Consider the following 16,052-nt stretch of genomic DNA (forward strand, 5'->3'; position numbering starts at 1 on the left):
AAATCTTATTTCGAGGTCAACTGCTACATGTAAGTAACACCACATAACCTGGGAGTCGATATTGCATCATACACACACCTTCTGCCCTCAGTCAGAATGGTGGGGATGGTAAGAGGGTGAAGGCCAAGAGGGTCCTTCCTAGAGTTGGTGTGTGTGTGCTGTGCCTGTGGTACTAGGGATTGGGAACTCACCCCCCTCACCCATGCTGAGCATGTGAGCGATACTCAGTCCTCATTCTTAGAATTTTGTCCCCAGAAGGGACAACATTCAAATTTATAAAAACTCTAAGACAAAAGACATGAATAATAGTTTCCAAAAAAGGAAGTCAAGTTGTAAGCAGACATATGGAAAAATGTTTAGCTTTAATAAAACACAAAGAAATGCCAGAAAGAATCTTCCATTCCACAGATTAACTTAGCCAAACATATTCACTATTGACAGGGACACTGGTGATGCAGACATCTTCACTCACTGGTGTGGAGATGTAGATGATCCCACACAGGCAATGTGTCAATGTGCTATCACTGTCGCAAAAACTTGAGATGAACAATGAACTTAGAAGTAAGGAGGAAAGGTTTTGGCTCATGGTTTCGGGGATCCTAAAATCTCCTTAGGGACACTCCCAGCGACCTAACTTCTTCCAACTAGCCCTACCACTGGAAGGTTCCGGTGCCCCTCATAGTGCCACAGACATGAGGCCAAGCCTTCCACATACGTGTGTCTGGGGGATATTTCAGATCAAAATCATATCCTATGCCAAAGCCTTTGAAATGTTTATAATCTTTGGCCCGGTGATTTGACTGCTGAAAATCTATCTAAAGAAAATAATCTTAAATCTTCAAGCATACCCAGCAAACTATGAATAATGAAAAAGTGGAAACAATGTAATTAACAAAAAAAGCTTGGGTTGATACATTATACTTTCAAATCAGTAAGATATTACACAGCCACTGAAAATGTTATGCTGAAAAAATAAAAGAAGATCTCATAAACAGATAAACACTTCCCGGATATGGAGGGCACGCTTCAGATGCCCCTTTTCTCCCTCATCCAGTGATCCCAGCAGTTTTTCTTTCTTTTGTTCAAGAAATAAATAAATAAATATGCATATAGTAATGCAAAGCCAACATAATTTTGAAAACAACAAAGTTAGAGGGTTGAGGCTGTGTGACTTAAGACCTAGTATAAAACAACAATGATCTAGACTTCAAGAGAGACAAGTAAGGCAATAGAACAGATTGGAGAGCTCAGTAATGAGCCCATATATAGGTGGTCAACAAGAATCAAACATGGCTTCCAACAAAGGTGCCAACGTGATTTGGTGGGGACAGAGAAGCCTTTTCAACACATGGTGAACAACTAGATATCTACACGGAGTAAAATGAGCCTTGCCCCTGACCCCACACCATATCCAGAAATTAACTCGAAGTGGACGATAGACCCAAAGGCTGATGCTGTGAGGTTTCTAGAAGAAGGTGTAGGATACTGTCTTCCTAATGCTGGGGTGGGCAAAAAGTTCTTAGTCAAGATCTAAAAATCATGAATTATGAAAGAAAAAAATCGGTAAATTATACCTCTACCATTCAAAATACTAAGAAAATGAAAAGATGAGCAGGAAATTTTAGCAGTATACTTATCTGACCAAGGATTTGTAAAATCTATATCTATATGTCTCTCTCTCTCTCTCTCTCTCTCTCTCTCTCTATATATATATATATATATATATATATATATATATATATATATATATACATATCATTGATATATAGATATAAATTACACAGTCTATATCTATACATATTGATATATAGATATAGACATACAGTGCTATATATAGATAGATAGATATCACAACTCATTAAATCAACCAAAAAAAACTAAAAATTGGTCAAAAAAGTTTAGTAGATGCTTACAAAAGCAGAAATGTGAGAAGCCACTAACATATTTAAAGATGACCAGCCTCAGAAACCAGAAATGCAAATTAAAATCACAATGAAATACACTATGCAGTCACTAGAATGGTTAAATTTTAAGTTTGACGATACCCAGACTAAATGGGACTCTGAAATATTGGTGGTGGCAATGCAAAATTAAACAACCATTCTGGAAAATGGAGTGGAGGTTTGCTGTGAAGTTAAACATACACTACCCATATAGCTCCACAGGTTCACACCTAGGTATTTACCCAAGAAAATGAAAACAGGTCCACACAAAAATGTGTGTTCGAATATGCATGAGAGCAGTGTTCACAATAGACAAAAACTGGTAGATGCTAAATGTTCATCAAGCAATGAATGGACAAATTGTAGTCTAGCCATACAATAAACACTGCTTAATACCAAGAGGCAGCTACTGATATATAACACCACAGGTGAATCTCAAAAACATGCGCAGCAAAGAAGCCAGCTGTGAAAGACTGCATCCTTAATATTGCATGTTCATTAGGTCCCAAGCAGGCAAAAACAATCAATAGTGACACAAAACGATCAATGGGTGCCTGAAAGGCATCCGCTGGGACCAACTGCAAAGAGCCCTGATGGAAACAATCTGTATCTCTCCTGGGGCGACAGTTACATGAGTGTATCCATTTGTCAAAACTCATCAAACTGGCTGGGTGGGATGATGGCTCTTCTGAAGTCCCAGCAACTACCTGAGGGAGGCAGATGTCTTGAATTCAGGAGTCTCAGGCCAGCCTGGGCAACATAGTGAGACCCTGCCTCAAAAGAACAACACACACACACACATACACACACACAAAATCATCAAACTGTATAAAGTGGGTGTGTTTTATTTTATACAAATGATGCTTCCATAAGTTTGCCGGGTTTCTGTTCTCGAGACTAAAATGCTCAGGGGTCACTCTAGTTAAACTGGGCTAACTGGGCTGCACGAAATAACCACACAAGAGACACAAATACCTTTTTCTTTGGGGTTGCTGTGACGGCTCCTCTGACCTTAAGGGTCCGAAGAAAGAGAGAGAGAGAGAGAGAGAGAGAGAGAGAGAGAGAGAGAGGGAGAGCGCACGCGCGCTGACCCCTTTTATTGAGGAGAAGCTATTCAAATGAGGCAAGGGGTCAGGTTTCAGGGGGCTGAGTCTATCTTCATGATGTCCACTGCCAGCAGGTTGACTGACACCTGGGTAGGCCACACCCAAGGGCACAGTAAGAGGAGGGGACACACACAAGGCACTTCCATGGAAGATTCTATCCTAAACAGGGCAAGGGGTTATATTACAAAGGAACAGGTGAGCGTAGCTTCACCCATGGGGCTGTAGCAAGACACACCCACTTCTGTGACTGAGCGCCTCAGCACCCAGCTGGGGAGTGTAACTCAGTCACCCGTAAGGTTAGCCTCCCACATAAGTTGACTTCAAATAAATAAGAGTTGAAGACCATATTCTAGCTTAGGAAATGGTTGTATTAAAATAAAAATCTACCCAGGCATGGTGGCCCTTACCTATAATCCCAGTGACTCAGGAGGCTGAGGTGGGAGGATTGCAAGCTAAAGGCCAGCCTAAGAAACTTAGTGAGACCTAGTCTCACAATAAAAAATAAAAAGGGCTGGGGATGTGGCTCGGTGTTCCTTGGGTTCAATCCCTGATACTAAATAAATAAATTAATAAATAATTTAAAAGTACAAAATTACATCTACAATATGATTACAGATGTGAACAGCAGGCAAGAAACAAAACATAGGCAACTTTTAAGTCGTATGTGTCTCGCGGGGAGCCCAGGAGAAAAGAAAGTGACCTGGAAGGATGAACATCTGTACTGCGATGGTTAGGACTATGGCACTGGTTTTCTTTTTGTTCTCAACGTGGTGCTTGCCTGTAATCCTAGCAGCCTGGGAAGCTGAGGCAGGAGAATTACAAGTTCAAAGCCGCCTCAGCAATTTAGTGAGGCCCTAAGCAACTTATTGAGGCCCTGTCTCTTAATAAAATATTTTAAAAAGGGCTGGGGATATGGCTTAGTGGTTAAGTGCCCCTGGGTTCCATCCCCAGTACCAAACAAAGAAAAGAAAAGAAAGAAAACCCCCCCAAATGAATATGCATTATTCCCATTAAATTTAAAAAATGACCAAAGGCAGAATTAGGGTTTTTGTTTTTTTTTTTTTTCAACTGCAAGAGCTAAAACCAATTTAAATAATGATAAGTAGGGCATGGATATATTGGCTTTTCTTCTCTTTAGGAGATTATGAAGTGCTGGGGCTTGAACCCAGGGCCTTGCATGCAAGACGGTTTCTACTGCAGAGCTCAGCAGCACCCCACCAGCCACGGTAGGTTTGCTTTCTTAACTGAAGCCCAGGATCCAAAATGGAGTTGTTTTCAGCTAAGTTATGTACAAGTTCAATTTACTACTTTATGGATATTCTTCTATACAGAAGATCATCACCATTTATAGGGGACCTTTCAAATATCTCTCAAATAGGTAAATAAATGAAGACTACATCATAAATAGCTTCAGTATTAAATAAGCAAGAAAAAAAGGGAAACTGTATTTATTTATTTATTTATAGGTGGATACTGGGGTTTAAACTCAGGGGCACTCAACTACTGAGCCACATCCCCAGCCCTTTTTTGTATTTTATTTAGGGACAGGGCCTCACTGAGTTGCTTAGCACCTCACTTTTGCTGAGGCTGGCTTTGCATTCGGGATCTTCCTGCCTCAGCCTCCCAAGCCATTGGGAATTGAGGCGTGCACCACCGTGCCCAGTGGGAAACTTGTTCAAAGCATATATTTATCTGTTACATTAATTTCAACCTCACAGCTCATCCGTGACTCAGCTTGGGTAAAGTCGACATTTGGCGCCAGGTGCCCACTTTCCTAGTCAGTGTCGCTGGCTTACCCTCCTCTATCACGACACAGGTGGTGTTAATTTCCTTGAGCATATCCTCAGGACCATCGTGCCCTGAGAGTGTGTGTGCTGAAATTATTCCAAATTCTAAAATCTAAATCCACTAAGGAATGTCTTTATAATAAATGGAGCCTGAACTTACCAAAAACAAGTCTCCAAATTGTGTGCCATGGGAATCAAAGAATTCTGTAAAGACGTCACCGTGGGGAGAGTCAAGGAGAGCAGCGTGGTCTCCTGCCAGGGGTCACCAAGGTCTAAGAACGGGGCGGGGGTGCAATCAACCACAGTTTAGACGGGACAGTGCCCAGGTCTCTGTTCTGCTCCCGATGTGCCCAGGGCACGCTCTGGCTCTGCAGGATGCGCCCACTGTGGTGGTCGCTGGAGACACCAGTGCCTTATCAACCAGCTCTTGGCCGCACGCCCAAGTCGCCTCTGCTTTGGCTGCACCAAATCTTCTTTTTCCATTACTTCCAACTGCTCTTTGGTTCTCCTGGAATCCCAGAAGGCCCAGGAGGCAGGAGGTGTGAGGGGAAACCAGACCCGTTAAGAAAGGTCTACACGTGGCAGGATCCACCCAGTCTACACCCAGGATTATCTCTGTGGCCTTGACTGTGCAGGCCAAGTGCCCCAGGACTTGTCTTCCAGATGAGGTGTCCTTCAGTTCAATTCGATGGTGCTTTATTTCCTACACCATCACAGAACCTATCTTGGCTTACCTTAGTGGTTTCTATATTAATCCATAACTGAAGGCAAAATATTTTATTAGAATAGAGACAGAGAGAGCTGGGGACAGTAGTGCTCACTCCCATTTAATCCCAGCAGCTTGAGAGGCTGAGGCAGGAGGATTGTGAGTTCAAAGCTAGCCTCAGCAACCTAGTGAGGTGCTAGCAATTCAGCAAGTCCCTGTCTCTAGATAAAATATAAAAAAGTGCTGAGCACTGGGAATGGAGCTCAGTGGTTAAGTGCCCCTGGGTTCAATCCCCAGTACCAAAAAACAAACTGTTCTCTATCTATCTATCTATCTATCTATCTATCTATCCACACACACATATGTATGTATATAATATAGGCATTTATGAGATATATAAATAAATTTTAGATATATCTAAAAGTAGGTAAAAAATTTGCAATAAAGGAAATGGTAGATAACTTCACATGACTCCACTTTTAAAATTTCAGTTTTGAAGCTGTGAATACACATATTCCCAGTATCAACACACAGGGCCAAAGATGTGAATTCCAGGATCTTCATAGTTCATCGTACCAGGGACAACTACACAGACAAGTTTGCCAGGCAGTATGATTCAAAACTTGTAATTAAATAAGACAGATTAATGGACAGGTAGACATGTTGTAAAGCAAACAGTGTTAATTCTAGAATCTAGGTAGTAGGGATGTGCCTGCTCACTCTATGAGTCTTTTAGCTCCTCTACATGGTTTCATGCTTGTTTGTTTTTAATTTAATTTTATGAGGTTATAGATGAACAGCATGCCTTCATTTTATTTGTTTATTTTTATGTGGTGCTAAGGATCGAATCCTGTGCCTCACACATGCTAAGCAAGTGTTCTGCCACTGAGCTACAGCCCCAGCCTTCTGCATGATTTTTTGTTTGGTTGGTTTTTGGTACTAGGAATTGAACCCAGGGGCACTCTACCACTGAGTTACATCACCAGACCTTTACATTTTTTATTTTGAGACAGTATCTCACGAAGTTGCTGAGGCTGGCCTTAACTTGTGGTCCTCTGGCCTCAGCTTCCCAAGTGGCTGGAATCACAGTCATGCACCACCAAGCCCCACTCCTCTCTTTGTTTGAAAGTTTAAAAATATAAGTTAGAGGTAGATATCATAAAAATTATTTATGAAAGAGCTCTCAGGGATTTTAAGAAGGGGTCATTTACTTGCTCAGGGGTTCCATATCCCTGTACTAGGTGCCAGTTAGACATTGTGCTGAGTCCTAAAGCATCCCTGGTGAACAAAGCCGACATGTTCTTCCCTGGTTTAGCTGATGGTATGGAAGGGAAGGAACGGGGTGGAACCAGCAGCTGCAGTCAAGAGTTGTTGTGAGCACCAAAGTGTCTAGGCATTGGTCTCTTACTTGCCCTGCCCGTGACTTGAACTTGGGAGCAGAGTCCCAACGGGCCATTCTCACTGCTGATACTCCTCCTCCCTGATGGGGCCCCTCTACCAGGCCTCTGCTGGTTTCAAAGGGGAATTGGGACGGATGATCAAGGAGAAGCTCCAGTCCAGCCATGGTCCAGCTAGGTTTCTCTTTAATTACTGAACAGTGCTGTGCAAAACTACTACAATGTTTGTGGTTTACAACAAATTAAGTGTCTCAGAATTCTGGAGACCAGATGTCCCAATTCAGAGTGTTGGCAGGCCAGCTCCTCTGGGGTCTCTGAAGACTGTCTGTTGCATGTCTTCACCACCTTCTGATGCGGCCAGCATTCCTGGGCTTCTTTAGCTCACGGACTTGCTGTATCTCTTCTTGAGTTTCCTCACCTCCTTCTTCTCCGTGTGTCTTTCTTTTTCCTGTGTTATGAGTGTGAAGTCCACCCAGATAATCCAGGATGAACTCGTCTCAAGATCCTTAACTATACCTGCAGAGACCCTTTTTCCAAATCGTTTTACTTTCCAAAAAACACATTTTGGGGATTGGGAACCATTCAACCGGCAACAGGTATCCACAAATCACAATTAAGAGATTCACATAGTCTCTCCATTCTTTTTTAACAGGGTGGGGTCTTATTTTGCTAATGGGTATTTGCCTGCCTGAGTGTGATTTCTTCATTCAGTATCTAAAAAACATATTCTGGACGGATGCTGCCATCCTCCACAGTTTTCCTCTTTTGCCTGAATTTTTCTTCTGGGTAGCAGTTTATTCCTGTAGGTACAGAGAACTCTGGGAGGACCAGGAAGGTACTGTGGGATGAATGAGTCCCCCAAAGTCCATGCATTAGATGCTTAATCCAACACCAGGTATTGGAAGGTGGGTCTTCATGGGAGGTGTTCAGTTGTGAAGTTCCAACCTCAAGAATGGATGAAGGCTATTCTCCTGGCAGTGGGTTAGTTCCAGAGCAGATGACTTTGTTATAAAGCTAACTTTCTCCTTCTGGCTGGTTGACACCATCCACCATGTCATGACGTAGCACAAAGAATCCTGACCTCTAGATCTAGAAGATAAGTTGGTGTTGTTTTAGGACACTAAGCTTTTTGTCGTTTGTTACAGCAGCAACAGAAAAAAGTGTATACTTAAACTTGCTTCACTGACTGTGATTTTGTAATTTCGGATGCTGATTCCAATCCTAATACAGAACTCGTCATCTGTAAGTGGAAAAACATCCCTGACAAAACCTCACTTTTGGCATTGGTTTAGTGTGTAGATGGCAGAGACTCATATATTACAGGTAGGAAAAAATGGCAGCCAGTAGTATGAGACATTTGTTGCATGTTCCCAGGGTTTCTTGAGAAATGCTTGCTGACCAAAGCTGAGTGTTAGGGGAAAATGCTTGGGAAATTTCAGAATTTGGGTCACATTCCCCTGCTTTCTGTCATTTCCTGCAATGTCCAAGAGAGAGGTGAACTTGGGGAATCCGGCCAGTCTATGAACAGAATGGGGAATATTGTTTTGCCAAGGGAGCCCTCTCTGCCTGCAGGCTACAGGCAGATTTGACTGATCAACTGGTAACTTGGGGCCTTACTGGGTTGAAAAACCCAACTGCTTCCTATGCCCTAAGTAAAGGCATTCTGGGCCAGTGATTTTGCTGAGGTCTCAAAGTTTTACAAAGGGCTTCATATTTCAAATTTTTTACCAGATATGGAGAACCAGTTTGGAGGCAAATTTCAGTTTAAGGGTGTTATCTTCTCAACTAAGCTCATCATTTCACATGACTTCAGGGAGTGACCATGAAATTGAAGAGAAAGGGGGTGGCCAGAGCACAGCAACCAGTAGCTCAAAGTCTGAAATCTTCAGGAAGAAAAAAAAAAAATCTCTTTCTAAGCAAGGATTTTGGCCCTGGTTACTCTAAAATGGACCAGGGTTGCCAAACCAAACACCAAATACCCAGTTGAATTTTAAGATAAACAATATATAATTTTTTTTTAGTATAAATATGTCCAAAATATTTTTCTACCAAAGTATTATTTATTGTTCATCTAAAATGTAGGTCTAACTGAGCATTGTGTGTTGTCTTCTTTTCAATTTGCTAAAAGTGTCAACTCTCATGTGAAGCAGACTAGAAACAAACATATCAAAGCCTACTAAGTTTGTGAGGGTTTCAGAGTTATATTATTAGTTATATTACTTAGAAAGTCACACATTGGCCTGAAAATGCAGGTGACTAAACAAGTTGTAATGAGACTCCCAGCCCCTGAATCTGCTTAGCCCCCAATAAAGGTGTTCTCGCTAATGCTCACTTCCCACGTGACTTTGGTAGATAGATGAGAGACAAGGATGAGCCTCTCTCTCTCTCTCTCTCTCTCTCTCTCTCTCTCTCTGTTTTGTTATTGGTACCAGGAATTCAACTCAGGGACATTTAACCACTGAGCCGCCATATCCCCAGCCCTTTTTATATTTTATTTTGAGGCAGGATCTTGCTGAGTTGCTTAGGGCCTCACTAAGTTGCTGAATCTGGCTTTGAACTCGCGACCTCCTGCCTCAGCCTCCTGAGCACTGGGATTACAGGCCTGCACCACTGCTCAGGCCTCCAAAAGCTCATGTGAGAGGTAGTGTAAGAAAGTTTAAAGGTGAAATGATTGGGTTAGGAGTCAGTGCATTAATTCACTTAAATGGATTCACAGGGTGGTAACATAGGCAGGTGGGGTGTGGCTGGAGGAGGTGTGTCTCTAGGGGTGTCCCTTTGGGGTTTATATTTTGTCGCAGGTGGGCAGAGCGCTCTCTCTGCTTCCTGTTGCCCTGTCCTGAGCTCCCTTCATCTGCCATGCCCTTTGGCCTTGAAGTTCCGTCTCAGCTGGGCCCAGAGCCACAGAGTGGGCCATCCATGGGCTCAGACCTCTGAAACCATGAATATGCCAAATAAGCTTTTCCTCCTCTAGGTAACTATTCTCTCTCGCCAGGTTTTTTGGTCACAGTGACAAAAAGCTGACTAAAACATCCCCCTAAGCAAGGCTGTGGGTGTGTGCTACGCATGGGAAGAGAGGTGTGGGGACATCCGTGTGGCTGCCGGGGCAAGCTGTGGCGGTTCATGTGTCTCTTCCCACATTCCCCCCTGGTCTACAGAGAACCCCTGTTATAGCCGCAGCATGCTGGTGAGTCGTGACTGAGTTACAAGGGCGCTCAGATACTGCACCCTCAATCTCAGGGCAGACAGGTCAATCTTGGAGCAGAACAGAGCCTTCAGGCCTGGTCAGCCTTGCCCTTTGGCTCCAGTGTGCTGTTCCAAGGAAATCACTGGGAGGCGCTGGAGTGAGAGTGAGCCCAGACCACACAGGATCCTGCTCTCCTCCTCCTCCTCCACCTCCTTTTTTTTTAGTCGTCAATGGATCTTGATTTATTTGTGTGCGGTGCTGAGAATCAAAACCTGTGTCTCACACACCCTAGGTAAGTGCTCTACCTCTGAGCCACGACCCCAGCCCCTCCTGCTCACTTCTGAGACCAGTTATAAGTTTGAGAGATTCCACAAACCACCCTCAGTTTCAGTAATTCACTAGAAAGACTCACAGGACTTCCTGAAAGCTGTTGTACTCACAGTTTTTTATGGCAAAAGGATGCAGGTTGAAGTCACCAGGGCAGAGGCACACAGGGCAGAGCTGCCATTGTCCTCTCCTTAAGAGGTCACGGACAGCATTAGGTGCCTGGCTTTAATGTGTGACAATGTAAATGGAGAATTGCCAACCGGGGAAGCTGAGCTCAGCTAGAGTCCAGGGTTTACTGGGACTCCATCATGTAGGGGTGACTGATTTCCCACATGGTTGGTCTCAGCCTCTGTCCTCTCTGAAAACTGAGATTTGCAAAACTTCGCCCATTTTCCACTAGATACCACCCAACTCATGCTCATACTATCAGATCAGGCCCTGTCTTTGTCCCTCTGCTGTAACCCTCACCCCTTTAGAAACTGCCTTTGTGCCCAAGTCTTTGTCGCATTCAGGCAGTTTATTTTCCATTTGTAGCTGAGACATAAGGACAGGAAGGTGACTGTTTTCTGATTTAAAAATCCTCACACTTTTCATGGCTAACTGGCGATTTGACTGAACTTTTCATCTAAATTGATCAACATTCTATCTGAATTTTCAGGTCAGTTTTCTTGCTACACCTTAAAAAACTTTAAAAAACCCATATTTTTAAAACCAAAGGAATATTTTAAAAAATCAAAATGAAGATTTATAGATCCTCTAAAAGCTGATACTGTGGTTTTAGTCACATTTTGTTAAAATGTGCCGGTTTCCCTCTGTCCAGGTGTTTGGCATCCTTTTTACTGAAGACAGGGCAAACACCGAATCCCTGCCTTTGATCTTTGCTTTTTGGTATTTTCTCATTCTTGGTTCTTCACAGAGACCTTATTTCAACTTTTGCAAATATTTCTAAGAAATTAATCATTCAATTTAGAAATGCATCTACATTTTTAGAGATTTTAATCCTTCTTTCATTTAAAAATAGCAAGACACTGGCACACAGACATCTCGAGATCTGTGTTGCCACCTTTACTGTTTATAGTCTTGGAGGCTGGGAAGAGGATGGAAGAAATGGCCAAGTTCTAATTGACCTCCTTAATGACTGGATTTTTCTATTTTCATGGCAAAGGGTATGTGTGTATGTGTGTATGTGGGTGTGTGTGTGTGCGCGCATGCGCAAAGGAAACATTAAAAATAATTTTCTCGTTACAACACACTCAAAATCAATGTTTAAAACAGAAAAGTCATCAAGCCTTAGCAGGGTCACTTAACAGTAAGGAATCTGGCCAGGGACCTGTGTCCTCACTGGAAAAGTCCTTCTGGGGTGAATTGTCTCACTGATTCTTGTACCAGACCAGACTCATCAAACCAATGAAAGAAAGTCTCCCGGAGTTCATCAGCAACACACAGATCCCCCAAGGAATACTGCTGATCATGCTTCTCCCATAGGCTCTCAGGTCCTCGAAGATGAGACCCACTCCACTTGGGTCTCCGATGGCACCCACCACATAATCGGTGCTGAAATTTCTTTTTAGTGAGTGGAACATAGAAATCATAGCCTTAAACCCTGACATTGTGCTTCAAAAGAAGCACTAAATGACGTGTGTCTAATTTCCTGTGCTGTCAGAAATATTATTAAATCACACTGTTAAAAATAAATTAAAAAAAAAACCAAAAACTCCAGGGCCCACTGAACTGAATTCTCCAAGCCACTAGATGCTCTTTCCTCTTTGGGCCACTCAGCTGTGCAGCCGGAAATGGATGGTGGGGAGAGAGAGGCCGTTCTTCTGCAAATACCCTGGAATGCTGGTTATGTCAGGAAGTGTTTGGAGAATGCCTGAGGAGCAGAAAAAGTACCTCCGAAGCAATATACACGCAAAGATATTTGAGGCAGAGAACATGCACTCTGAAATAGATGCATGGGGCACATTCACAGAATATCAAATTTTCACCAGGTTTGGGAGCTGCTGCAGCCCAGTAAAGAATTGAGGTAACTGTGAACCATGAATACAGCTGCAGACAGTTGTATTTGCAATATGTCGTTTAGTTGTACACTGATCTTCTTATGGAAAATACATATAAAACTGTGATTAAGCTCATAGGCATATTATAATTGCTGCCTGATAAATGACACTAGCTTGTTGCAGGGAAAAAAACTCGATAAACAATTACATCTTAAAAAAAACAAAAAACGGTGCAATGATTTCTTACTGGAACACAGATATTATTCATTGAGATCCACAATGAGCTGAAAGCCAGGCACGATGGCGTATGCCTCTAGTCCCAGCTGTTTGGAAAGCAGAGGCAGGAGGATCACTTGAGCCCGAGAGTTTGAGATGAGTGTGGGCAATATGGACTCTAAAAGCTGGGGCTGGGTGTTGAAGCAGACGGCAGCACTAAGACAACTCCCGCCGCTCCACGGCACACACCGTTAGAATGCCCAGAGTCTCCTCTATGCTGGCAACACCAGCTAGCCAGACACTGTCGAGGCTTGGGGTTTCTAGTCACAGGCAGCTCTACCCACACCCATGTGAAAAGATTTTAGTTCGTTTCAGAGAGTCAAAAGGGTAAATCAAGACATCAAAAGGATCCACGGATGGAATACCTCCTGCTAGAGCAGGGAATGAACCAGTGCCCTATGCCACGCCACCATTGCACTGAGAGAAGTCAGACACCAAAGACTATGCTGTCATTTGGATCTTGAACATCCCCCAAAGGTCCATGTCTTAAAGCCTGGTCCCCAGGGTGGTGCTAATGGGAGGTGATGGAGCCTTGTAGAAGGATCTTTGGTCACTAGGGGTATGCTTTGAAGGGGATTGTGGGACCCCAGGCTCTTCCTCCATCTCTTTTGTTCCCTAGCTCAGGATAAGGTGAGTCGTTTTGCTCTGCCACGTGCTCCTGTCATGATGTGCTACCTTGCCACAGGCCCCCAAACAATGTGGCCATCTGACCATCGACTGGAACCTCCAAACCGTGAGCCAATATTAACCTTTTCACTTTATAACTTTATTGTCTTGGGTATTTTATTATAGGGATGAAAAACTGTACCACACACTACATATTGGATGATTCCATTTGGGTGAAATCTACAGAAAAGGCAAAAGTATAGACTATGGTAGATCTGTGTGGTGGGGAATAAAGAATAACCACAACAAGAAGCTCTGGGGATGCAGGAAAATGTTGGAAATCTGGCCCGTGGTGGTGGTTCATGGGTGTGTTGATTCACATGAAACTCATCAAGTCCTACCTTTACAGCAGCTGCTATTTATGGTCTGTAAATTATAATCAATAAAGCAGTTTTTAAAAAAAAATTAAAAGAAGGGATTTTTCCAAGACCAGCCTGAGTCTCCTTTGCCCAAATAGGTGGCGTCACCTCTAACATTCAGGGCAGCCGCCATGCCTTCCAAGGGTGGGGACTTTTCTGAGCAGGAGAACATGAGCTATGAATCTAGGTGTGCTTCTATCTAGACCTGATGAAGTTTCAGAAATTAAGATCTGAAGTTTCTAAACCGTTCACAGTACCAATGCCAGGTCCAAGCATCTGAGTACATTAACCTCAGGGAGATGAACGGAGCGTTTTCTTCACTTGTGGGGCTGCTGTCATGACTGGGAGCCAACAAGAGTTTTGTGAGCTTTTCTTGAACAAGGCAGCTGTTTAGGGCAGCTCCTGGCACAGGGGAAGGTATTTAGGGTGTAGACTTAAATGCCTTCCCTAACAACTGTGGTCTTGCTGACGGCACATCACCGACACCACAGAAATGTGGGGAATTATATCAGGAACACTCTTCTTGTTCGGGGGCAAAAGAATGAATAGAACATTCTAAAACCAGCATTTCTGTCCACAGCAAGTGGTTCTCCAACTTGGCTGGGCGTCAAAATCTCCTGACCAGTTCAACAGACGGAATCCCGGGCCCCCAGGCTGTGGAACTGAATGCCTGGTCACAAGAGTCTGAATCCTTCCAGAGCCCCTGGGGTGACCGAGGTGATTCTTAGGTCCTCGGTACACACTTGAAGAAACCCAGCTCTCCAGAAATACAGAGGACGGTACCAGCAAGGCCTGCTCCTTAGGCACCAGTGAACCTGTGTCCCTTCCCTCCCATCCTCTGACCCCTGTCTACCTCTTGCTCTGTGCCGTCTCCTCTCTGACTCACAGGCTTGTTTTCGGAAGAGTCTTAGCAACAAATGGCTTCTGAAGAGCTTTCTCTTGGTGGCCCCCAACAGGGTGACACGAGAGGTGGATTAAGCCTCCACCCGCCTGGCCTGTGGAGTGGTTCTCACTTGAGGGTCACTGGGGAGGAGCTGGTCAGGGGCCTCATGGCTCTAACACTCTGCTGAGGCGGAAGGAAGCAAGGATGGGGTTGACTGGACAACCCAGCCCAGAACAGAGCCCTGAGAGGGAGAGGGGCAGGCCCTCCTGCCTGCACGTAATGGTCCACTCCATTCATGACCCCTTAGCCCCGGAGATGTCCCTACTTCAATCCTGGCAGCAGCAGGCTCATGAGCAGTGACCATGGGTCTTTCTCTGGGACAGCTACTACCCACCCAGAACCATCCAGACCCCAAGGGCACACCTGGGGCAGCCATATTGTAATCTGAGACCTCACCCCCTCCATCACGGTGGACTAGGCCAGGAGTGGACACTAACACACACTGGCCCAACCAGAGGCTCCACTCCTGGAAATTCCTATCTCAGGGTGTTCTCAGGAATAGGAAAAATCCTGGGGTCTCCACACAGATTTTATATGACGCTCATAAAATGTTCCTTATACAAGTAAACACTTTAAGAGGCCACTGTTTAGGAGTAGGCACCTCCCCAGGGCCACAAGAGCCCAGACTGAGAATGGAATGAAGTCACCTGGGCTCACGTCACATCACCGACAGAAACTGAGTGGCTGACTTTCTGAGAGATCAGCCCCAATTCTGAACCAGGCCAGTTTCAATCCTGGGACAACACAGTTCCCTTGGCCTTAACTCCACATGAAAAAGGAGACCTCTTGCTCTCCTACCAGCTGTTTCTCTATGAGTCTTTCTCCCTGCCCCCCCCCCCACCCACACCGCTTACAAGGAAAGTGACTTTGAAATGACCAACGCGCTCTTTGTCCTTGTTTCCGCTTTTCCCAGCCCCTCTCTGCCACGCCAGCCTCTCGGCTCACCCCTCACTGCCCTTCCTTATTCTGTTTTATGGAATGAAGTGTTGCCCAATTCTGGACTTGAAAATGAAGCCAACGAAGGTCTTTAAACTAAATTGCTGTAATTTTGTCCTATGACATAGCATAAAAATCTGGATGAGAAGGGGGAGGACAGAGTTCTGGGGTAGAGAGGGCCTCCTGGGGTGAGACTGACCCCTTCCCATCAGTCCCCTGCGGGCGGGCTGGCTCCAGGAGACACTCAGTAGGATGGAATAAAGCGAATAAAGCGTTTTTATTGTTGATGGAGCCAGCTGCGACCCGAGGTCAGAGTCCTCACCAGCACAGGACCCAGCACCTTGTCCTTTGCTGATTGTGTCCTCGTCTGAACAAGGTCGCCTTCTTCAGTGGACACGGTAACAGACCACATCGCCTTTCTT

This window comes from Marmota monax, unplaced genomic scaffold (assembly GCF_021218885.2).
Source record: "Marmota monax isolate L192 unplaced genomic scaffold, Marmota_monax_Labrador192_F-V1.1 WCK01_AAM20220418_F8-fsc00125, whole genome shotgun sequence".
NCBI classification, from domain to species: domain Eukaryota; kingdom Metazoa; phylum Chordata; class Mammalia; order Rodentia; family Sciuridae; genus Marmota; species Marmota monax.